Consider the following 22,116-nt stretch of genomic DNA (forward strand, 5'->3'; position numbering starts at 1 on the left):
GTCCGTGGGGTGTGGTTGCCTCTATGTCCCCTCTCCTCCATGCTTGTCAATTTGATAACGTGGTTCAGCCATGTTTTATAGGTTCCCCTCTCGTTTCTGTGTGTGCTATGGGCCTCCTAGGTGCGGCTCACATGATCCGAGTGTGGGGGCCCGGCCCCAGTGATCCATAGTAGGGTCTATGGCACTTTCTGTTGGGCCCCAGAATGCAGGGCTCCATGTTCTGGGACTCCGCTAAGTTTGCGGGAGTGCTTATGGTGCCTCTGGCACTAGAGCTCTCTTACCAGGGCACACCTTCGGCCGGTTCAGGTTCTTCAGGGTGCCATCTTGCACTGGGGCCGACTCCATCACTTGTGGTACTCCTATGCCTTGAGAAGGTATGGGCTGTCGAGTTTGGGACTCAGGGTCAGGCCAGGAGTTCAACACTGCAGGGCCCCCGCTGGTGTTTAGGGATTCTTTGTGGGTGAGGTTCCTGTCTTTGGCAGTGTTGCTCCCTGAGCCAGGGCCTCCCGCTTTGCTATTATCACTTCTTACCCCTGGGTGCCTGGGGGCAATGTGTGGATCCATTCCTGTGTCTTGTTGCTTGTTCCACCGGATCTCTGCAAGTAATCCTCCGAGCCCCGTACCTCTCGTTGGTCATGCGCAGCGGGCGTGTTCTTGTGACCAGCACCAATCACAGCTCGTTTTCCCGCTGGACGTCCACTGGCAAGGTGCTATGTTCCATGGCTTTTCTGGATGATCTGGAGTCACCGAATCGGTGAGCAGCGCTCTGCCGCCGCTTTGTATTTGCTGTCGGCTTCATTCTCGTTAGTGAGTTGCTGGGAGCCTCGGTTTCGAGGGTCGCCTCTGGAGATCTCGCAGTTTCAGGCCTCTTCTCACTGCATCATGTCCCGCAAGGCAGGCCCTCAAGCCCCGGCTCCCATGTGATCTGTGTGCTGCAGCCTACTTCCCATGGTGGGCCTGCTCACGTCGCCCTACCCCACCTGGCATTGGTTGCCTAGGACTTGTGTTCTCTGAGTCTGTCTGGCAGTCTGGAATTATCAGCGGCATCTTCGGGGGCAGCACTACTCTTCTCACTCCAATACTGCAACCAGCTCGGTCTTCACTTCTGTTCTGCCGGGCGCCCATGGTAGAGGCCAGTTTCGGCAGTCTTATATTCTCGGGTTTCTTACCAGGAGAAGTTAGGCCTTTTCGACACCCGCTCAATGTCGAGGGATTCCGTCGAGGTTCTGCTTCCTCTCTGCTTATTTTTGCAGGCGGGAGTGCTGGAATACAGGATAACTGTTGGGCTTGTGCTGGAGCTCTGTTACAGAGCATCTGGTACGGTCGCCATCTTGGCCACGCCCCCTAGTTCAGACATGTTCAATGGATGCTGAGTTGTTTTGGGAGACAGGCAGTTGCAAAAATGACAAGCTTTAAGCTCCCTTTCAACTCGCATGTCAAGATGCAGGAACCACCCTCTATCCCTGAGGGCTCTTTTAGTTGCAGTAATTCCACAATGTCCTTCGTATGCCAGTTCAATAACTTGTTGCCTCAGGCTTTCAGGGATAACTATTTTTGCCCCTCTTAGTATGACATCATTATGTGTGACAGAAAGCTCTTCACGAACATTATTGAACTTCTGGTACTCTACATCATCTGTAAGAGGTTGAGTATGCTTCCTCCATGATTGCGTTGTAATGATTTCCTTGAGCTTAATCATGTCTTTGTCAGTATTAGTAGCTGTCACAATCTGTGCAACAGAAAGAACTGCAGGCGCACTTGACTTTACTATGAAACTTACATAGGCCTCAGCCACTTTGGGCATTGTGCTATGATGCTTTAGTGGTACTCGTGAAATGTAGTCTACAGGGATTTGCTCTTTCCCCTGTTTGTGCACCATAGTGTAATTATACTCCTGAAGATGCAACCCCATCTCTTAATGTGAGGGGGCGTCTTGGCTTTCAGATTGCCGAAGATGGTGAGCAAAGTCTGACGATCCATGACAAGTGTGAAATGCTTTCCATACAGAAACACATGGAAGTATTGACATACTCACACTGCAGCTAAGCTTTCTTTCTCTGGTTGAGAGTAAGCACGTTAAGTCTAAGACTGACTCCAGCTAGCATAGGCCACCATATGTCTCTTAGCATTTGGGTGTCCCTGGGGTGTTTCGCAAGGATCGCTCCCAACCCACCGGGCTTGCATCCACCACAATCTCTGTATGCAATTTCAGATCAAAGTAAGCCATTTCAGTTGCATTTTAAATTGTATGTTTGATTTTCTTGAAACTTTGGTCACATTCAGCTGATCATTCCAAAGGAACATCTTGGTTTGTTAGTTCTCTTAGAGGGGCACTCACAGTGGCAAATGTGCCTGGAGCAGTAGCTGGCCATGCCTAAGAGGGATTGCAGCATGGTCACATCTTCTGGAGGGCAAGTAAACATTATAAAAGGTAATGAAAGGTCTCAGAATGAATAACGCACAAAGTCCAAAAGGCTCAGCAAGGGTTGCACTTTCCCTGGATCTCTGCGTCCGTGGGCTGCAGGGCTTAGATGGGTCTTCAGGTCTTTTGAGGGTTAGGAGTCATTCAATTTTTAGAGAAAGTATGCACAAAGAATTGAAGTCTATTTTTGTGAAATGCCTGCTTCTCTTTATTTAGTGTGAGACCTGCATCAGCAAGCATATGACATACTTGTGTGAGTGCTTTGTCATGTTCCATTCGTGTAGCCCCAAACACCAGTATATCATCACTGTAGTTAAAAACATGTATGACAGGCTGAATAATTTGACAAATTACATCATGAAAGATTTCTGCAGCTGATGACACACCAAAACATAGTCTTTAAATCTGACCAAACCAACATGCGTTGAAAAAGTAGTAATCACCTAAAATGCACTTCCAGTACAAATAGATGGTAACCTTTGTTCAGATCAAGGAGGGAGAAAATGTTGGTGCCATTCAGCTGTGTGATCATGTCTGCAATATGTAGACCTGGATGTCTTTTTCTTTCAATTGCTTGGTTGGCCTGTCACATATCAACAGAAATGCGCACTGAATCTCGACGGTCTTTTTTTGATAACACCACTATAGATTAAACCGACTGTGTCAGGCCAGTCGAGCACATGATGTCATGCCTTAACAGTGTTTCCAGTTCATTCTAGCTTCCTGTAAGTGAAAAGCAATCCGGCAGTGTCACTGTGCAACTGTGCAAATATCTTAATTAATGTGAAGCTGTACCTTCATTGTCTTAAGGTTCCCAAGTCCATGAAAATATGTCGGAAATCGACTCACTATTTCAGAATGGGCATTTAAGTTGTAGTTAAGAGAGATGAGTCCCATGTCAGCAGCAGTATCGAAACTCAATAAGCAGGTGCTCCATGAAGTACCTGTTATGGACATGAATTGGCACTTGCACTGTAGTTTTCTTGTGCCGCATGCTCACCACAAAGGATCCTTTGCTCTGCAATGGTGTAGAAGCGGCCCAAGTGTACATCTCTGTTCTTGATGGTGTGAGATGTGGTATCGGAAACTGTTCTTTGTACTTTTCTGCTAGCATGATGTTTATCGACACACCACTGTCTAGAATGAAAGTTGTAGGGCAACCATTAACATTAAATGTGATTTTAGGACAATGTCCAAACTAACTTGTCTGTTTCATGTGGTGATTCTTTTTAGATTTGTGTTTTTCCTCGCAAGCAGCCAATCTACATGCGTCACCATCGCACATCCATTTTCCTCATCGCCACTCGACGATGAGATCACCGAACCGTTGATGAATTTGATAATGATCTACTTCGTTTTGCTTCCTCTTGCCTTACTCAATGTTGCTGTTTGGTATTGTGGGAGTGTCTAGAATGCTTTTGGAACTTTTTGGTGTCCATCTTCCCATCTCTTCGTGACGCACGTAGTTTCTCTTTCACTTTGCAAACCATTATAAAATGGTTCTCCTGCCTGTAGCCTTTGAATATTTGTCTGATGGAAGGACATTTACCTTCATGCGGAAAAGAGAATCCATAGCGGAAACACAATTTTCTTTTCTTCTGAGACATAACTCGGTGGGCCTTGTGTTTCTTTGTACTTTTGAGGCTCAACACTGATTAATTTTGGGTTGTTCCAGGTTCCACATCAGCAACTTGTTGTCGGCATGTTCCTCCACTCTTGCAGCAATGAGCACTTTCTCCAGACCAATCTTTTCTCTCAGCATGTGGAATTAGAATGAACTGGAGAGGCAACCATCAATAACTCTAAGACACATGGTTTCTTCATCATTGAATTCATTGAACTCGCAGTGTTTTATAAGCGTATCAAGTCTCTCAACAAACTCATCCATCGTCTCACCAGGCTGCTGTCTCACTTGGTTGAAAGTGTACTTTTCATAGTTGACATTTGGCATGGGATTGAACTTGGCCTCCAACGTCTTCTTGATTTCATGATACTTCATCAGCTTGTGATATCTACTTTATCACTCTTTGCAAGGTTATTTTAGTATTTGATGATCTTTTTGTCATCTGCTTCTTCTGTAGCATCTATGAAGTCATTGAACGTTTTAATCCGGGAAGTCCATCTGGCACCAATATTCTGCTTTTTGGTGGTATTGAATGGATGTGGTGGTTTCAGGAAAGCAGCAGCATCATATTTGGCGCTCTTTTCAGCAGCCATTGGAGAGCTTTATAGCTTGACTTTTTGAGTTGTGCTGAATGCCACCAGCCGCCTCTGTGGTCGCTTCTGCAGTGACCAACGGCTTTGTACGCAAAACCCTCATGCTACTTTGAGTGCACTAGCCCGGTCAAGTCTTGATTGGAGGTCAGGTGGTGCTTTTTTGTGCGCTCCAGCCAGTACAGTTGTACTTTCTGTGCCTGGTTGTCTCTGCCTTTAGCATTTTCTTGCACCTGGTTGTCGCTGCCTTTAGCACTTCTTTGTACCTGGTTGTCACTGTCTTTAGCATTTCTGCTTTGTATCAGTGCTGGTTCTGTGTTATTCTGTTGCTTGGTATCTCTTTTTTCGGCCTTACCCGTAGATTTTGGCAGGCTTATTGAGTGTGCTCCTCTGTAGAGCCTTCACCTTCTTGGAGGGCTTCTCAAAAGCTGGAGTTGTGGTTTGACTTAAAATATGTCAATTGTAGACCGCTTCTTGAGGCGCACATGGCACGCATGAGCAGTTTGCTGTACCATGGCAAACTCTCATGGAGAGCAGTCTTGCATCTTTGGGGGCACGTATCCCCTAACTCATCAGGAGTTGTCCTCTCCAGCCCAGGAGTACATAAAACACCACGCCGCACACAAAGCTCTGATTTCCAAATCTTTATTCTTCAACATACAACCATTAACTGAAGTCACATACTTAATTAACCACACACAGGCACACCCACCAGATTACGTAATACTGGTAAGGAGTCTGCCGAGGGCCACTAGAGGCCTCATACATATGCCCACAGGACACAACAGGTCTTTTCTCCAGACATGGTTTGGTGAAAGCCAGCTTGGTGCAAAAATGTATTTGAAAGCATGCCACTATGTCACCATTCAATTCTTGGAAATATGGCTTAACTGGTAGCATTATCCCCAGTTCTCCTTCTAATAAGAAATCATCAACATGTGGAAACTAAAGACTTCAATATATCAAACAGAAGGGACAATTTCCAAGAGGAGGCCTGAAGCAGGGTCTAATGGAGGGCAGCGAAGGGTCCAAACGGATACGATAATATTGGAGAGTCCAGGAAGCATGGAGCAGAATGTGGTGTAGGGGCAAGGAGCAGAGAAATGTTCAGGACTGGAGTACAGCATTTATCCTGGTGCTGTACAAGGTGCAATGGGGAGATGACAGATTCCAGGAGGCAGAACAGTGCAGGATTTAGGTGGAGTAAGCTGTGCAAAATCCAGGAGTACAAGTAATATATGGTACTGGAGTGGGGATGGAGCACGGGATACAGGAAAGAGAGTTTCACAAAGTCTAGGTGGTGGAGCATTGCAAGGTCAGACAAAGAGAGGAACAGTGCAGTGTCCATTGAGGGAAGGTGCAGGGTTCAATAGGGGGAACGGTGCATATTCCTGGAGGGGCAGCTTGTAGGTCTTTGGGGAAGGAATCAGTCTTTATAAGGGATCCACCTTCCAGACAGCAGCGGTGCAATGCTCCCTTGAACTAAAGCATCCTACTGGCTTCATACCCCACATGCTCTTGTGTCTGCAGTTTAAATAAAAGACTATTCACTCCTAATAAGTTGTCTTTGATACCATATACTGCAAAACGAATTGCAGGTAGTCACTCCCAATAAGGGAAACAATTAGATTTGCCTCGATCAATGATTTTGGTCTCATAGGAAAGCTGGGATATATTACTTGGTCACTTTAACGCTCCTCTTGCCCTCATATGTATTGCACATGTATCAGAATTCTGGGTGGTATTAGAAATACATGTAGGGATCTTTAAAGTAAGCTAAAGGAGTTTGCTTTTATTTCTCTACAAAACATACATGTGTAACCAAAAACATATTTTAAAATGACCCCACCCCTCCAAATCTCTTTGGTATTGCACACTAAAATACTGCACTTGTGCAGTCTGTGACGCCTAGGCCATACCGAGGTTGGCGTCAAGAAGGAAAACTGCTTCATACAATTTTTGCAGTCAATAATACACTTGAGTTTACTGTTTGTTAATCGAAAATTGCTCTGACTTGGATTTTGCATTTCAGTTATTCCCACAACAATATACACCCGTGATAAAATAGGTACATTTACAAGTGCAATATGGTTTGGTTCTTTTAATCTGAAAAAAAAATGCTAATTTGGTGGAAAAGACCGGTGGAATACGAAATGTGCCCAACTCAAAGGTGGCTATAGTCTTTGATTACTCCAGGAGTGCCGTAAAAAATATGGTAAACTTATAAATGACAGCTGGCAATCATATAAGAGGCAACTTAAGCAAACACCTCTCCATAGCTCTGTGCTCAAGAGATAGTTTCTACAAGTTAGTGAAACGTTCCTACTCTGACTCTATTACACCAGTCATTCACCTCTGCTAAACAAAATAATTCTGTAAAGTGGCTAGGTAGCTAGTGAGTGTTGGCGTATGACAGGGAGGGTGCCAAAACCTTGATGACTTGGAAAAATATGGGCCCGGTTTTACAAAAATTTCACACAACTCAGTGGAGCAAGGGAAGTTGCTATGTCGAGTTGCATGAAAGGAAGAGAGAAGAACTGCGGAAAATTTACAAAGCTATGGCGTAGTTCTATTCTTGCTTACCTCTGACACACTAGTAGCTGCCTTCCTTCCTGCACAAAAGCTATCCTTTGAGGCTTATTCCTCCTTGTATGTGTGCTGCACAATGCAAGCATCCAGTCAAAGAGGAAATAACGAGGAATAATAAAGATATTTCTCCTTGTTACGTCAGTCCTGGGTAGGCTCTCCATTTTGGTGCAAACCCAGGTTTTCAAGTCTTTGTAAATATGGGTTTGCGTCAAATGAAATGGGTCGATGCATGCTACCTCCTCTGCTCCACCCATGAAACGACTACTCAACGCAAGGTAATGCAAAGGAGTGCTATGTGCTGCATTGGATTACTTTTTTTCTTTACAATGCCACACAAATCGGGCTTTGCCTGACTTTGCAAATCCCAAAAATAGATTTTGCATGGTGGCTGTGCCAAAAAGTGGCACAACCCCATCAGCTATTATTATTATTTAAGCTCAGAATATTCTGTTTTTTAGCTCCTTCCGAGAGGTGCAGCATTGCAGAGATTCTGGGAGCACGTTCCATAGCTTTGGTCCCAAAAGAGCGGAGCACCCGCCCATCAGGGTGCACCTGACTCGAGGCACGGTAAACAGAGATTTATTGCTGGAGCATAGAGTATGTGGGGAGAGGCAAGGTTTGGCAGGTACTGAGGTCCGGAGTGGCAGTATATTTTGTGCATATAGCAGAGTGCCTTGAAAGTGATACGCTTCTCTATGGTAAGCCAGTGGAGGTCATGAAGAAGGCCGGACACAGAGGAGTGTTTAGGCCGCTGGAAATGGAGCCTGGCAGCAGAGTTCTGAACCACTTGAAGGTGGCTGATCACGGACTTGCCTGTTCCAAGATATAAGATGTTACCAGATTCTACCCTGGACAGAATCTAAGCCTGGATCGGTTCTCTATGCAGCGTAGGGAAGTATTCACAGGATCTTTCTAAGCCACTTCATGGTAGAAAAACACAAGTAGACCATCTTGACTGCCCGAGGCTTCACGGAAGCTAGCCAAAAAACAAGGCAAGTTCTTATCCTTGTCAGCAGGGACTGGATGGGCACTCAGTGAGGCGGGGCAGTGATGGGGTCCCCAGAGCTGAGGGTACCTACCCAGAACCATGACCTCAATTAGCAAATCTGGGCCTGGATTTAAGAAGAGCAGTACAAATCGCACGATTGTGTCTGACTTTTGCTGTCTTGGTTATCCAGGAATACCGACGTAGACTGAGACAAGGGAAAAGAAGAAAACAGAGAAATTCTAGCTTGTTAATTGAGCTGCAAGAAAGAGAGCAACACGAAAAGTAGACAAATGTCTCCGTTTAAGACCGCGGTGCCAAATTTCGACAAAATAGAATTTTTGCAGGAAAACTCAACCCCATCCCCCCAAATAAATCTCGATTTTCTACAGCAAAATTCTCCTCATCCTAAAATGACTAGGCAGGAGAAATCTAAATTTTTTTATGGGAAATATTTCCCACAATAGGTTAAGTTGTGTGAAGGTGGCACCACTTGCATCTCTACACAGTTCTCAAGTTCATGCAAATATGTCTAAAATGTAGATGAGAAGTGGGTACATACATCTCTGCCTTTCCAGTTTAACCGAAGACCACCGTGGTTCGGCCAATAATCCATTTCTTTGAGGACTGTTTATCCCTCCGTGCTTAAACGGCGTTTCTCAAGATCTCCGAGCATTAATAGCACTTATCTTCCGAAATCCCAAGGACAATGCTTTCAAGCGCCTCTGCGCTAATTGCAGCTCTCCCAGGTAATGCATATGTAAAGGCCTCTGGAATTCAAAGGCAAGTGTGGAGTAAAACGGAAGGTAGGACAAATTTGACTGTCTGCGTGAGTGCTGACCTCACCCGCCCTCCCCTTACGCCTGTTTGCCTTTTATGAACTGCTGAAATCCCATTAGCATTCATCACTTTCCTATGATATTCATTTGCAGCCCTCGCGCATTAAGAGCACTCTGCGCGCGCGCCCGGGCTGCCATTGTTTTGTAGGGGTGATGTCATAGTCTAGGAGTCACGGCTTATAAATTACCTTCCGACAGTGATCCCCGTGCTTGATTTTTAATAACTATATAATGCCAGGAGTTGCCCAGCGCCCTGGAATACACACAGGCGGGTGCACATTAGTGCCTGGAGGTCCAGTCTGCATATTTATTAATGTGCCTTTCAAGCCTGTATTTTCGAATTACATGGGCGTGTATGGCGGGGCATGTTCTCGTTTTATTTCTTTGCACTTTTGTACGCAGCTTATCCTATCAGATCAGTCAACGTAAAGGACGTCAGAATGCTGGGGCGGAGGTGATGGTGACTGGGAGCGAGCATTTTTATTTTATTTTATCATGAATAGACTAGCTGTTATTTGCAGAGTTTTCTGGCTTTCCACATTTCCACTATTTATTGTTTTTTTCAAAACCTACAATATCTCTTTGGGTCATTAGTTGGAGCTGGAGGGCACCCAACAGTGCTGCGTTCCCAGAACAAACGTCCCTGAAAGCAGTTCCACCTTGGAAGCAAGGGGGGCGCACAGGAGGGGGTAGAGATGCCTTGGACACATGAGACCCGGGCCAGATGTCTCGTAGCTAGGGTTGGCTCTGTCCAGGGGTTGTTGGATCAATGGGGTGGTGCTGGTAACAGCTCCAGAAGAAGATGGCAAAGTGTCTGCTGTCAAGCAGCTGGGTAGTTTCACGAGTCAGCCTCTGGCTCTGTGGTTGGCATCCATGCCTGTCCCATCGCCATCTTGTGCCTCACTCTGACTCCAGTGGCCGCTCCTTTGGTTCCATATACGAAGGGCTGGCTTCTCCCTCAGATTGGATGGTGGAACCTGAAGTTCAGACACAAAACTTCAACAACTTAACATCAGGACCTTATAACAGATGCAAGTAACAAAGAGGGCCTGCGAGCTATCATCTGAGAAATACATGCTAAAAATCACATCAATCCCAGAGAAAGCATCTGATTTCTTTATGAGAGGGAACATCCATCATGTTTTCACACTCTAGAAAACTCAAAATAAGGCAACCAAACTTGGCAATGCAAATGATCACAGATTTTGTGTACATATGAGAATATGAGTTATTTGTTTAAAAATGCAGGATGGCGATAAAGTACAGTTAGCCTCAATGAAAACAAGATAAAAATACAATTATAAGCCAAATGACCTCAGAGGCCCACAATTTCAACATTACCTCTCTGTGTACACGAAAGATTATCCCCAGCACACATAGCCAATTTTTAAAGTTAATATAATAGCACAGGCGCGCAACACCCATTGGACGCAAAGGGCTTCAGCCCCCCCCCCCCCCCCCCGTCGTGTGTGGCAGCCCGGGCTGAGACAGCTTCCGGGCGCACACACAGCCGCACCCGAGCACTTCACAGGTCTTTAAAAGACCATTTGCATGTTAATGAGGCCTTGCTGTTGTTTCACCCCTTCTAAGAGCCCCTGCAGCTCCACTCTACCTATTGCTTAAAGTTTCAGCCCCCCCCCGAAATTTTTTCTTAGCCCCCCCCCCCCCCGAAATTTGGCTCTAGTTGCGCCTCTGTAATAGCATATTGTGAGGAACAGCCTGACAGCCAGCACGTGTTGGCTGTCAGAAGAACTTGACAATAAAGGAAAAAAAAAGAAAAAAAGCCATCAATTTGTACTCAACTGTGTCTAATCGTTCCTCACAATATGCTATTATATTAACTTTAAAAATTGCCTACGTGTGCTGGGGATAATCTTTCTTGTTGCTGTTGGCTACGGCTGGCAAACCTCTGGGGGGATCAGTGGTGTTCCTCACCCTACAGCACCGCTATTAATTTTACGAAGTGTACACACCTATATGATAATCTCCTGAGTGGCGCCATTATTCCTATCTTTAACCACTACTATACAATTGTACTCTGTGTACTCACCTGTTTGTCTTCCTTGGCCTACATTAGTGAGTATTTTACCAAGGCCCCCTCAGCTAGGAACTCCAGCTTTTCTGCGGTAAAATTGAAGGTCCTATCACCGGATCTATTAGCCATTTTAATTTCCTGCCTATGTAATTGGCAGCAGCAATGGAGGAAATCTTGTCTGCCTGTGGTGATTTCCACTGGCGGATATAACATTGCGAGCGACGTGCTTCTGTCTATGAAGCTCACGAATGAAGAAATGCGTAACTGGCTAGGGATTATATTTCAGTGACAAAGATGTCCACCACCCATGGTATGCGAGTGCATCATCTACCATGTTGCAACCACCATGATGCAATGCATCTACAACAGGCACTTTTACACTTAGCAATGGTGGATGCAAAATGGTGGATGATGGACAAGAACACAATGGATGCCAGATGTCAACCTGAATGACGGAGGCAGGAAATACTATGGAATATAAGCAGCATCGAGACATTCGTCGTTCAGTAGTGTACTGTTACATCATCCTCCATGTTGTGCAAACAGCAGACGAAAGTAGAGAACTCTAATTAAGGTCCTGTCACCGATGCATTATGTGGGTAAAAAAAAAAGTTGGACATTTATTTGACATTTTTTTCATGCATGTGTAAGACACAGCACAAGAAATATGTTTGAAGTACGTGATTAGTTTGAAAGTAATGTCTTTTAAATCATACACACAGCATGATATGGAATGTCAACAAAAATTAACAACCATTATTACATGGATGTATTCTTACACATGCATGTGTTAGAAATGTAGGATGTACTGTTAAACAACTTCACAAAAATAATTTTCATGAGACAATATTATTTTGCCCATTTATACTCTTATAATACATATGAAGTCATACCATCATGCTATCTCTCAAACATTTAATATTTGTATTGTTTTTGTTCTGTTAGACCTATCATAGTGAATTTTTTTGTTTAATATTTAAGACAAGTATAGCATACTTTTTTTTATTTTTATTTATTTTTTCCTTTCAAAGACCTTTATTTCAAACATCCCACAGCAGTACAGCATCACGCCTACAACCTCACGGGCCGGCCACAGTTTATAACATCCCTTTTTTCCCCCAACTGAGCTATACACAGCCATAAAACCGACATCCCGGAGGCCCGGAGGCAATGCCCTGCAATAATTTCTGTATATGATCTCTGCGTGTTGCCCAACAGTTCAAGGTCCATGAATTTATTTTAGGGTCCTTGTCACGCTCCTGCATTATATATTAACACCAAAAAAAACAAAAACAAAAAAAAAAACACTCATAGGGTATAAGTATCCACCAGTCTCATGCTAAACAGAAGGTCGTGCCCGCCGCGGCTCCGCTGGGCACTCAGCTGTACCCATCAACAGGACGGGTTCTCAAACCTGAGGGGCCATAGGCCCAGAGGTAGCTCCTATCACAGAAAACTTCGAGTATAAGCAGCACTAATGGGTGAGGTGCCTCTAAGGTATTCCGCAATCCCCGCCACACAGACCATGCCGCACACCCCAGCGGTACATCCACTACGTCGCAGCCTGGGACAGCGACACCAAGTTCCCCCCACCTCCACGGCCCCCTCAGTAGCCCCACTCCGAACATACCGACCATCCAAACTCTGCAGCGTCTTCAGAGCCATCAATGCTATAATGCTCCCCTCAATCAGAACATCTCCACAATGTATCCCATTCGTCTCCAGACCAATCCATCAGCACAGCAGACCCTAAGCGGGCCACTCCTAGCTACGTGCCGTATGTGCAGGACTAGTCCCCGCTGCCGCCAGATTTCCATCTCCACCTGAGCCGGCAGCAGCTGCTAGGTACGCCCTAAAGGGATCCCATATGTCCCTGGCCCTACTACTCATCGGCTGTGTGTCAGCGTATATTGTGTTTTGTTCTTGACAATAAAGTAAATCATCGAGCCACTCCTTAAACTTCGGGGCACGACCCCTCCCCCACCTACATGCAACCCTCCGTTTCGCCAGTAAAAGTGCAATATTTCCAAATTTCCGATTCGCCTTGGATATCTGCATGGTATATCCCAATAGCATCATCAGCGGGTCCCGGTCAACCGAATCGCCCAGCATGTCCTTCAGTGCTGCGTGGACCTGCGTCCAGTACTCAGACACCTTTGGACATAACCATGCCAGGTGCAAAAAACCGGCCCCTTCCGAGTGGCAACGCTCACATTTATCATTGTCCGATAGGCGAAACCACAGCTTTCTTTCTGGCGTACAGTACAGTCTTTGCAAGAATTTATGATATATAATCCGTAATCTACAACTGGCCGAGATCTGGGAAGTAAGCTCGCAACAGTATGTCCATTGCGCCTCCGTGATGTCTCTGCCTAAATCCACTTGCCACTGCCCGAACGCTCTACACTCTCCACTCCCGCTTTGTCCTCGGATACTCCGATACAAGTGGGAGACTAGGTGGCCACCATCCGCAGATGCAAGCAAAACCTGCGAAGGTAGCACTATGTCTGGTTCCTCCGGAAAGTGCGGCATGATATCCCGCAGCCCCTGTCTCAGCCGGATATAGTAAAAGATGTCAAGCGGTGTAGGCTGACATCCCTGAAACCATTGTTCTTTCGTTTTAAACTGACCATTCAGAAATAAATCGCCCCAGTTCCGGATCTTCAGCTTAACGCACATCTCCCAAAACCCCCTTTCCCGCAACAGGGACAGACCCGGGTGGTAAACCAAGGGCAAAGTCGGTGCGTATAGGAACTCAAGCGCGATCCTGCGAAGGATACGTCTCCACGCATCTATCGTGCAAGTCACCGTAGTAGCCGGCGTCTCAATCGCGCTTACCGGGCCATGAATAACGCCCCTCAGTGGCAGAGGCCGAGCTATCCAGTCCTCCACGGCCAGTTGCGGCATGAATGGGGTAGGTGCAAACCAATGGTATGCGTGCTGAGCCTGAGCGCTCAGGTAATAGGCTGAAAAATCAGGGACATCAAACCCTCCGACCCCATAGGGCTGGGTAATAGTCGCCCACGCCAATCTAGGTTGCTTCCCAGCCCAGAACAATCTAATCAACTCTGAACGTAGCGTCCGAAAAAAGAAAGTCCCCGGGTAATACGGGACGTTCTGGAACAGATATAAAAAACGGGGCAGTACCACCATTTTAATCAGTGAGGCTCTAGCAGCCATGGTGAAGGGCAAAGAGATCCAACGCGTCACATCCTCTGCCAGCTTTGTGATGGCTGTGCCATAATTCAATCGTAGCGTCTCCTCCCTAAGCCGTGATATCTGGATCCCCAGATAGCGGAGATCCGAGTCACACCACTCAATCGGAAAGTCCAATGAGAAGCGGGCCACCGCAGGGGTCAGAGGAAAAAACTGCGACTTCTTCCAATTGATTTGGATGCCAGACAAACGGCCGAATACCAGAAATTCTCTAAGCAACGGGTTGAGGTTACTTTGCGGATGCACCACATACAGCGTTAAATCATCCGCATAGAGTGACACATCGATTTGACGTTGGACACATTTAAAAGCACTCTGCTTGTGTAACTGTTGTATACGACATGCTAACGGTTCTATCGCTGTCTGGCGCCTCTGGTCAGGGAGATCGGGCACGACAGTTCACCATTAATCAGTACTCTCGCCATCGGTTCAGTGTAAAGCAACTTTACCCATGCCACAAAGATCTTCGGGAACCCCATCCTGTACAGAACAGCGAACAAATCGTTCCACTCAACCGAATCCAAGGCCTTGGTGGCGTCAAGAAACACAGCAGCAACCGGTAATTCGGGCGCTATTGTGTGGATCAGGGAGAATAAGGTACGCAAATTACTGGCTATAGACCTCCCCGGAACGAACCCGGACTAGTCCGGGAGGGCTATCTTAGTCATTAGCAAAGAAAGCCGGTTGGCTAGGACCTTCACCAATATCTTAACATCACAATTTAGCAAAGAGAGGGGCCTATACGCATCACAATCGGTAGGGTCCTTGCCCGGTTTCAGCAAAGAGGTAATCACCACCTCCCTCATCGTCCCCGGCAGGATGCCCACCTCAAGAGACTCCTCATAGACCTCCTTGAGCACTGGGGCCATAATATCTATATAACATTTATAAAATTCCGCCGGTAGCCCACCCAGGCCTGTCGCCTTACCATTATTAAGGGACATGATTGCTTCCCGGATTTCATCCAGCTCGAACGGGGCTCCAAGGAACTGCCTGTGGTCATCACTCAGCCAGCACAACGCCACATCATCCAGAAATTCTCCAAAGTCGCCCTCCCCAGTGCTATGCGCAGCATATAGCTCCTCATAATGAGCAGTGAATAAGCCTAAGACAAGTATAGCATACTTCACAGCAATTGAGAAGGAGACTACGCAGAATATGTAGTGACCGTGTTTATAGGCCATGTCCTGTTCCCCACACAACAGGAGAAATGTACATCATTAGAAAATAATCATTAGACTTCAGCACAATATCGGCCTTTGAAAACATAACATGCTGAATATTGGTATAACACCCATACCACCATTTATTCAGATCATGGCCGTGTTACACTTCTTAGCTACTGGATAATTTCAAGATAGTGTGGTTGTGGGAAATCAGGTTACTGGTTGACTGGGGTGTGAATCCTGGTCAAGCAGCAACCACAATCCTTGTTAGAGTTAGGGTAAGGCAAGAGCAAAACCCAAATTAACCTGTGCTCAACTACCTGGTAGTTTGGCACACAGCAGTCAGGCTTAACTTAGAGACAATGTGTAAAGTATTTGTGCGACACTTCAAGCAGTGATAAAGTGAAAACAGCACTCAAAAAGCATCCCACACCAAGTTAGAAACATGTAATAAATAAAACAAGATCAAAACAACAAAAATCCAATCAGTAGAACTGGAGATATGACTTTTAAAAAAATGTAGTGAATATAGTGCTGAAAAGCACAAAGCGGCAACTTGGGACATCTCTTCGCGCTGGACCGGGTCAACGTCACAAGTTCAGGTTGACCGCGATGAAGAGATGGCTGGATACAGTCATCATTTTAGACCTGTGTAGGAAGCTGGCTCTCTATATAGTGTACTAAAAAGAAGCACACTGTGAGGAGAGTCCAGAGAAACTCCAAATGGTACACAGATGTAAAAGCAGATAATTCTAGTGCTGTTTTTGTGGTAGTGTGTGCGAGCAGTTAGGCTTATCAGAGGGCAATGCTAAGTAATTGTTGTACTCCACAGAGGCAATAAATGAGACACACACTCAATAACAAATATAAGACCAATTTATAAAAATAAAGTCGATTTTTAAAGAATTTCTAAGACCAAGAACACAGTTCTAACGTAACTACTTTCAGAGCTACGATTTTGCAAAGTTTAGAAAATACATCACTTTTATGTGCAATTCCACACCATAGTTAACAATGTGGAAAAGCAGGAAAATGCATAGAAAATCAGCCAATGCTTTCACAAAGTTCACTTCTTGTTTTAGGTTGATGTCCGGACGAGGTCTAAAGTTCCAGCAGGAGAAGTTCAGGAGCATCCCGGGTCGGCCGGGAGCACAGTGCCAAGAGTCTTGGAAGCTGGTGCACAAAACCAAAGGGGGCCACTTGAAAACACACTGCTCAGGTGAACTTACAGGTAAGTCCAAAGGGGTTCCTTTGAGAGAGGAGGTGGCAAGGGCTTAGGAACCACGGTAGCACCGTTGGTTAGTTGGTGCCAGGGATGGTGGGGCCGGATGCAGAGCAAACATGTCAGCCGAGAGTCATGCCTCTTGAGGTCCTAATGGTCAGGAGCAGGCAACTTTGAGAGGCAGTCTCGGGACAGCTGGGCCACTCAGGAAGTGGGTCTTGGGTGTCTCAGCGTCCCTTGATGGGTGCCTGCTTCTGGTGCTTTCGGATCCGGACGGGACTCTTCTTCTCAGTGTTTACTGTTGGGGTCTGGTACCCTGGATATAGGTACGTTGCGGCTCTTGTAGGCCCTGGTGCTTCCAAACTTTGTGAGGAGACAGATCTGACCGATCGTAGCTGTTGTACCAAATGGGACTTCATCGGATCACATTGACAAACACCCAGCCCATGTACTCTTCATGGCTTCCCTGTACACTTACAACATCTCAAAATAGACTGTACATTGTAGGGTTATAACTGCTCATGCTGATATGGCCTCACATAGGATAGAGCGCACCCTGCCTTAGGGCTAAGTCCTGCAGTAGGGGTGACCTACCTATATCTTATGCAGTGTATGGGAAGCATTGCACACAGGGCTGTGTGCCATGTCGACTCTTCAGATTTCTCTGCACCAAGGCACGCAGCCTGCAATGACAGAGAGCATATCCTTGGTGAGGGGTCCTTGGGGTGGCACAACCAGTGGTGCAGCCTTCTTCAGTACCCATGCCCTAGGTACTAGAGGTACCATTTACTATGGACTTACTGAGGTAACTGAAGTGGTGCCAATTGTGGTAACATTTTAGAGAAAGAACACTAGTACTGTGAACCTGGTTAGCAGGAACCCAGTACACCCCAGTCAAAGTTGCAGCAAAAACCAGGCAAAAAGTGTGGGGGGTACTACAACAGACACCCAGTTTCTCAGAGCCCACTAAGAGTTTACCTTCTCAAGTTCATGCCAAGAGTCCAGTTCATGTGGCAGAGGGTTACAAGGGGCAAGGAGAGCATCATGAGAGGCTGTCAGTAAAGCATGAGGAGCCTTCAGGCATTGTCGGCAGGCATTGCTGGAGTTTCGCAGTGGTGGTCCCCGCAAGCCTTCAACTCTGCAGTGGGAAGAATCGGGCTGATGGAGCTTCATGCTGATTTGAAGTGCGAGCAACGAGGTCTTGGTTTGAAAGGGCCCATTCTCAGCCGTGAACAGCCCAAAACCTTGATTTCTGAGCCCGTGTGCCTTATCAAGGATCCAGGAGTGGCACCACTTGGGGGTCAGAAACTCGTTACCGCTGGGTGCAAAGGGCTCTTGCAGAATGTTGAGGAAACCTTTTATGTCTCTCAGGCTCAGATCAAGAGGCCTGCAGACTAGCCCTTTGAATCACTCTGGGATCCTGGGTTCAAGATGAAGTTGCTGGTCCAGTTCTACTTCACCAGGGAGGAGGACAGCAGGCAGCAGGTCAGCACAGCAGGGCAGCAGTTCCTTCAGAGCAGCAGTCCAGCTGAGTGGCAGTCCTTGTGGCAGCACAGCAGGGCTTCTTACTGGCAGAGTAGCCACAGTTCTAGAAGTGTACTTAAGAGTTGGTGTCTGAGGTTCAGTATTTATACACAGTTGTTGAAGTGGGTAGAAGCTTTTATAGGCATGTCTTTGAAGTGCACAGACACACTGCCTTCCTGGCCCTGGCTCCAGACTATCTACTGGCCATATGCAGCCCATTTTGTGGCGACAGGACATAGCCTATTCCAGTGTGAGTGGGGCTGGATCCACATCCTTCCACTCATCCTGTCAGTGATGGCCCATCCAGTCACATCCAAGCTCCCCATTGTGTGTGGCTATCTAGGTGCAATACACAAAGCCCAACTGTCAGCTATACCCAGCCGTGACCCAGAGAAAGGCTGCAGGCACCAAATGGTTATGGCAAGAAAATTCCAACTTTCTAAAAATGGCGTTTTCAGAATTGCAATTTGAAATCCACTTTCACCATACGTTAGGATTTTAAATTGTGAGTTTAGAGATACCAAACATGAACTGGTTATCTATTTCCATTTGGAAATTACACTTATAACATGTAATAAGATTACTCCAAAGTTATCTTATGGGAGAGATAGGCTGTGCATTAGTGAAAAACAAATATAAGAGTTTTTCACTACCAGGACATGCAAAACTTGAAATTACATGTCCTACTTTTTCAATGTATTGCACCCTGCCCTCTGGGCTGTCCAGGGTATACCATAGATGCGACTTATATGTATTAAAAAGGAAGGTTTGGGTCTGGAATAATGTTTACTTTGCCAGGTCGAAATGGCAGTTTGAAATTGCACACTTGGGCTCCACAATGGCAGGCCTGAGACATGTTTAAAATGCTGCTTAAGTGGGTGGCGCAACCAGTGCTGCAGGCGCACTGGTAGCATTTAATTTGCGGGCTCATGTCATGTCATCTTATTAGGGCACATGTAGTGTCACTTTACTAGGGACTTACTAGTACATTAAATATGCCAACTGGGTGTGAGCCAATGTTACAGTGTTTTAGGAAAAGAGCACAAGCACTTTAGCACTGGTTAGCAGTGGTACAGTGCGCAGAGTCCTAAGGCCAGTAAAAACAAAGTTAGCGAAAACAGGAGGTCTGACTTCAAAAAGTTAGGGGAAAACTTTGCCAAATATTCCAGGTCTAACAGTGGTGGAATCAAATGAAATGTCACAACCAACATTTTCTGCCGTCCTCACTAGTTCCTGAAAGTGATGCTTGTGCCGTTGCAAGAAAAACTCTACTTCCTTGTGGACATGGCAATGCTGAACGATATTAAGCCTGAGTTCTTTGGCTTGCATACTACATGCGGTTGATGCTATTGATGGTAAAAATGTGGTCTCATGCCTGGGTGCATGTGTACTGCAACTGGAAGCACTTTCACTCAATTAATGTATAGGTGGTTTACACTGCTGACTGCTTCATTATCAGTGTTTGTGCAATGTTCCCTGTGTCCATCCAGGACTCAATGATTGATAACAGCAGTGTATCATAACAGATGGCAGACCCTGCACCAAGGGGAGCCTGGCTTCTTGGTATTTTAGTAAATTTGAGTGTCTAATAAGGAATTTAAAGCTTTGTGTAGACTTCAGACATCTAATGCTCATTATACATTTTTGTCAAGTAAATGACTATCCCAGTAGACCATGAATTTTAAAACCACAAATATCAATCGAAAGATGCCAGGGGAGGAGCGTTATAAAGAAGCACGTGGGGGCGTGCGGAGCAGACCTTTGGTTTTCTAAAGGTATCATCATCAGGGATGAGTGGTAAAAACATATCACTCATCCCCTCTGATGACTACCAGGCCCAGCTCAAGGGTGATGTAGGGAGTGGAGAATATCTTGATGACAGTGAAGAGGTGGGGAGGTGAAATCAGAAGTGTAATTGATTGACAATGTGTTTTATTACTGGTAAGTTAATGCATGGTGTGTGATGATGTGTCGAATAGAATTGAATTTTAACAGTGATTATTTAACATGGATTGCAGGATATGGCTACATTCTGCCATGATGGATGATTATATTAGTTCTGTCATGAGGTGTGAAGCTTATCTCCTAGTAGCTCAGCTACTGTAATTGGAATACGTTCTATTAACTATTTTCTTATCAGCAGAAGTATGATTCACCACTAATGCCCCATCGTTCGGACCAAAAATGTGTAGGTTGGCTGCATCAACTGGACTTTTTATATTCTCTTACTGTGTTTTTTGTTTAATTGCTTCACTGTCAAACATTTGGAAGATAGTGAAGAGAGCTTATCAACCTCGTGGGAAGTTACTTTTAAGAAGGTATTATTTTGTGCCACAGGAATATGTTTCATGAGTCATTGCTTATTTTAAGAACTTGACTGTGCCATTAACTTTGTAAGTACACCATGTACAGGGAATATATGGACGACTTGAACAATGATTTTGATACATTCAATTACCAAGGTTAAATATTATTTAATTTGTGTCATAGAGACATGTCTTTTTAACACATCAAGTTTAGATTATGTGTTTTTGAAGCTATGGCCCAGCATACAAATACAACATTGGTGTGAGATACAATGTGATATCATAAGCACATATGGCTGGGTACATATTTGGAGACCAAGATGCACCAACATATTATCATTTCAGCAGTTTGTGACATTATAACATTCTGGCCAAGTATGTTAATAACTAGATGTGGTTACTGACACCCGTTACTGCCTGATTTCTTTAATTATTCATATCATTGTGGGACTTCTGACCCTACACCTGTTGGTCAATGGCAGCTATTACAATGCCTCATTGCCCTCATCCTGATATTGAAAGAACACCTAGTGGCATATTTATAAATGTATTGCATCACACCTTGCGCTATGCAAGGGAGCGCAAGGGCGATGCAACACTAAAGTAAGATGCATCAAGTCACGCAAGGTCACCATGCGTGGCCCTGCATTTCCTGATAAATCTGAGTTCCCATGCACCCACCCATGGGTTTTGATGTATTCCCAGATTTACCATCACTGGTAAACTTGGGAATGCGTCAAAATGCTACGTCTACCCGTGAGACACACAACAAGGAGAAATATCTTTATTTTTCCAAATTGTTTACTTTTCTAAGTGTGCTGCATTTTGCAACATACTGAGAAAGAGGAAAATGCCTCTGAGAATTGTTGTGCAGGAAGGTACCTCTTGCTGCACAAAAGCAATCCTGCCTACAATGCAGGCACCCTTGCACCACATTGCAATGGTGCCTGCATTGGCGCTAGGCAGCCAAGAGGACGCCATTGCAAGGAAAGGACAGGACTGTTCCATATAATGTTAAATACAGTGCATTCCAGCTCTTTCCCTTTCAACCAGCGCAGTCCAGGAAGGTGGCGTGCTGTGCTGAGCTGCATGAAAGTTTGATAAATCTTCCCCAGAGTTGCTGCAGTGAAGATATGGTTGAGTTGGCATAACTATTTTTTTCATTTCAGTGGTACAAAATAGTTTCACAAACCGGTTGTCAATTATTTGACTTTTTACTTACATTGTCTATCTCTATATATTACTGCACCATGTTCAAGTCTCTGCATTTCTAGGCTAATACCCTTTCCTTCATCATGTTGTGTTGTTACCAAGCTGCATTGATTTTGCCATGGGCTTTGGATGGTAATCACAGCATGTGAGTATTACAGACATTGTGGTCCTCCTGTGGTACAAGTCTGAGCAGAAGCAAAGCATGGACAATATGTATACTAACCAGGTTAATAATATATATGTTTATATTTCATAATATGGGTGCAAGTGGGATGTGAGAGGAATTACCCTTTGACTACTGTGGACTGGCATCCCAGTATGACTGCTCGTGTGACAGACTGCTCCTTACATTAGTACTGTGATCATAAAAAATGGTCCCCAATGGA

This window comes from Triturus cristatus, chromosome 2_1 (genome assembly GCF_964204655.1).
Source record: "Triturus cristatus chromosome 2_1, aTriCri1.1, whole genome shotgun sequence".
Taxonomy (NCBI): Eukaryota; Metazoa; Chordata; class Amphibia; order Caudata; family Salamandridae; genus Triturus; species Triturus cristatus.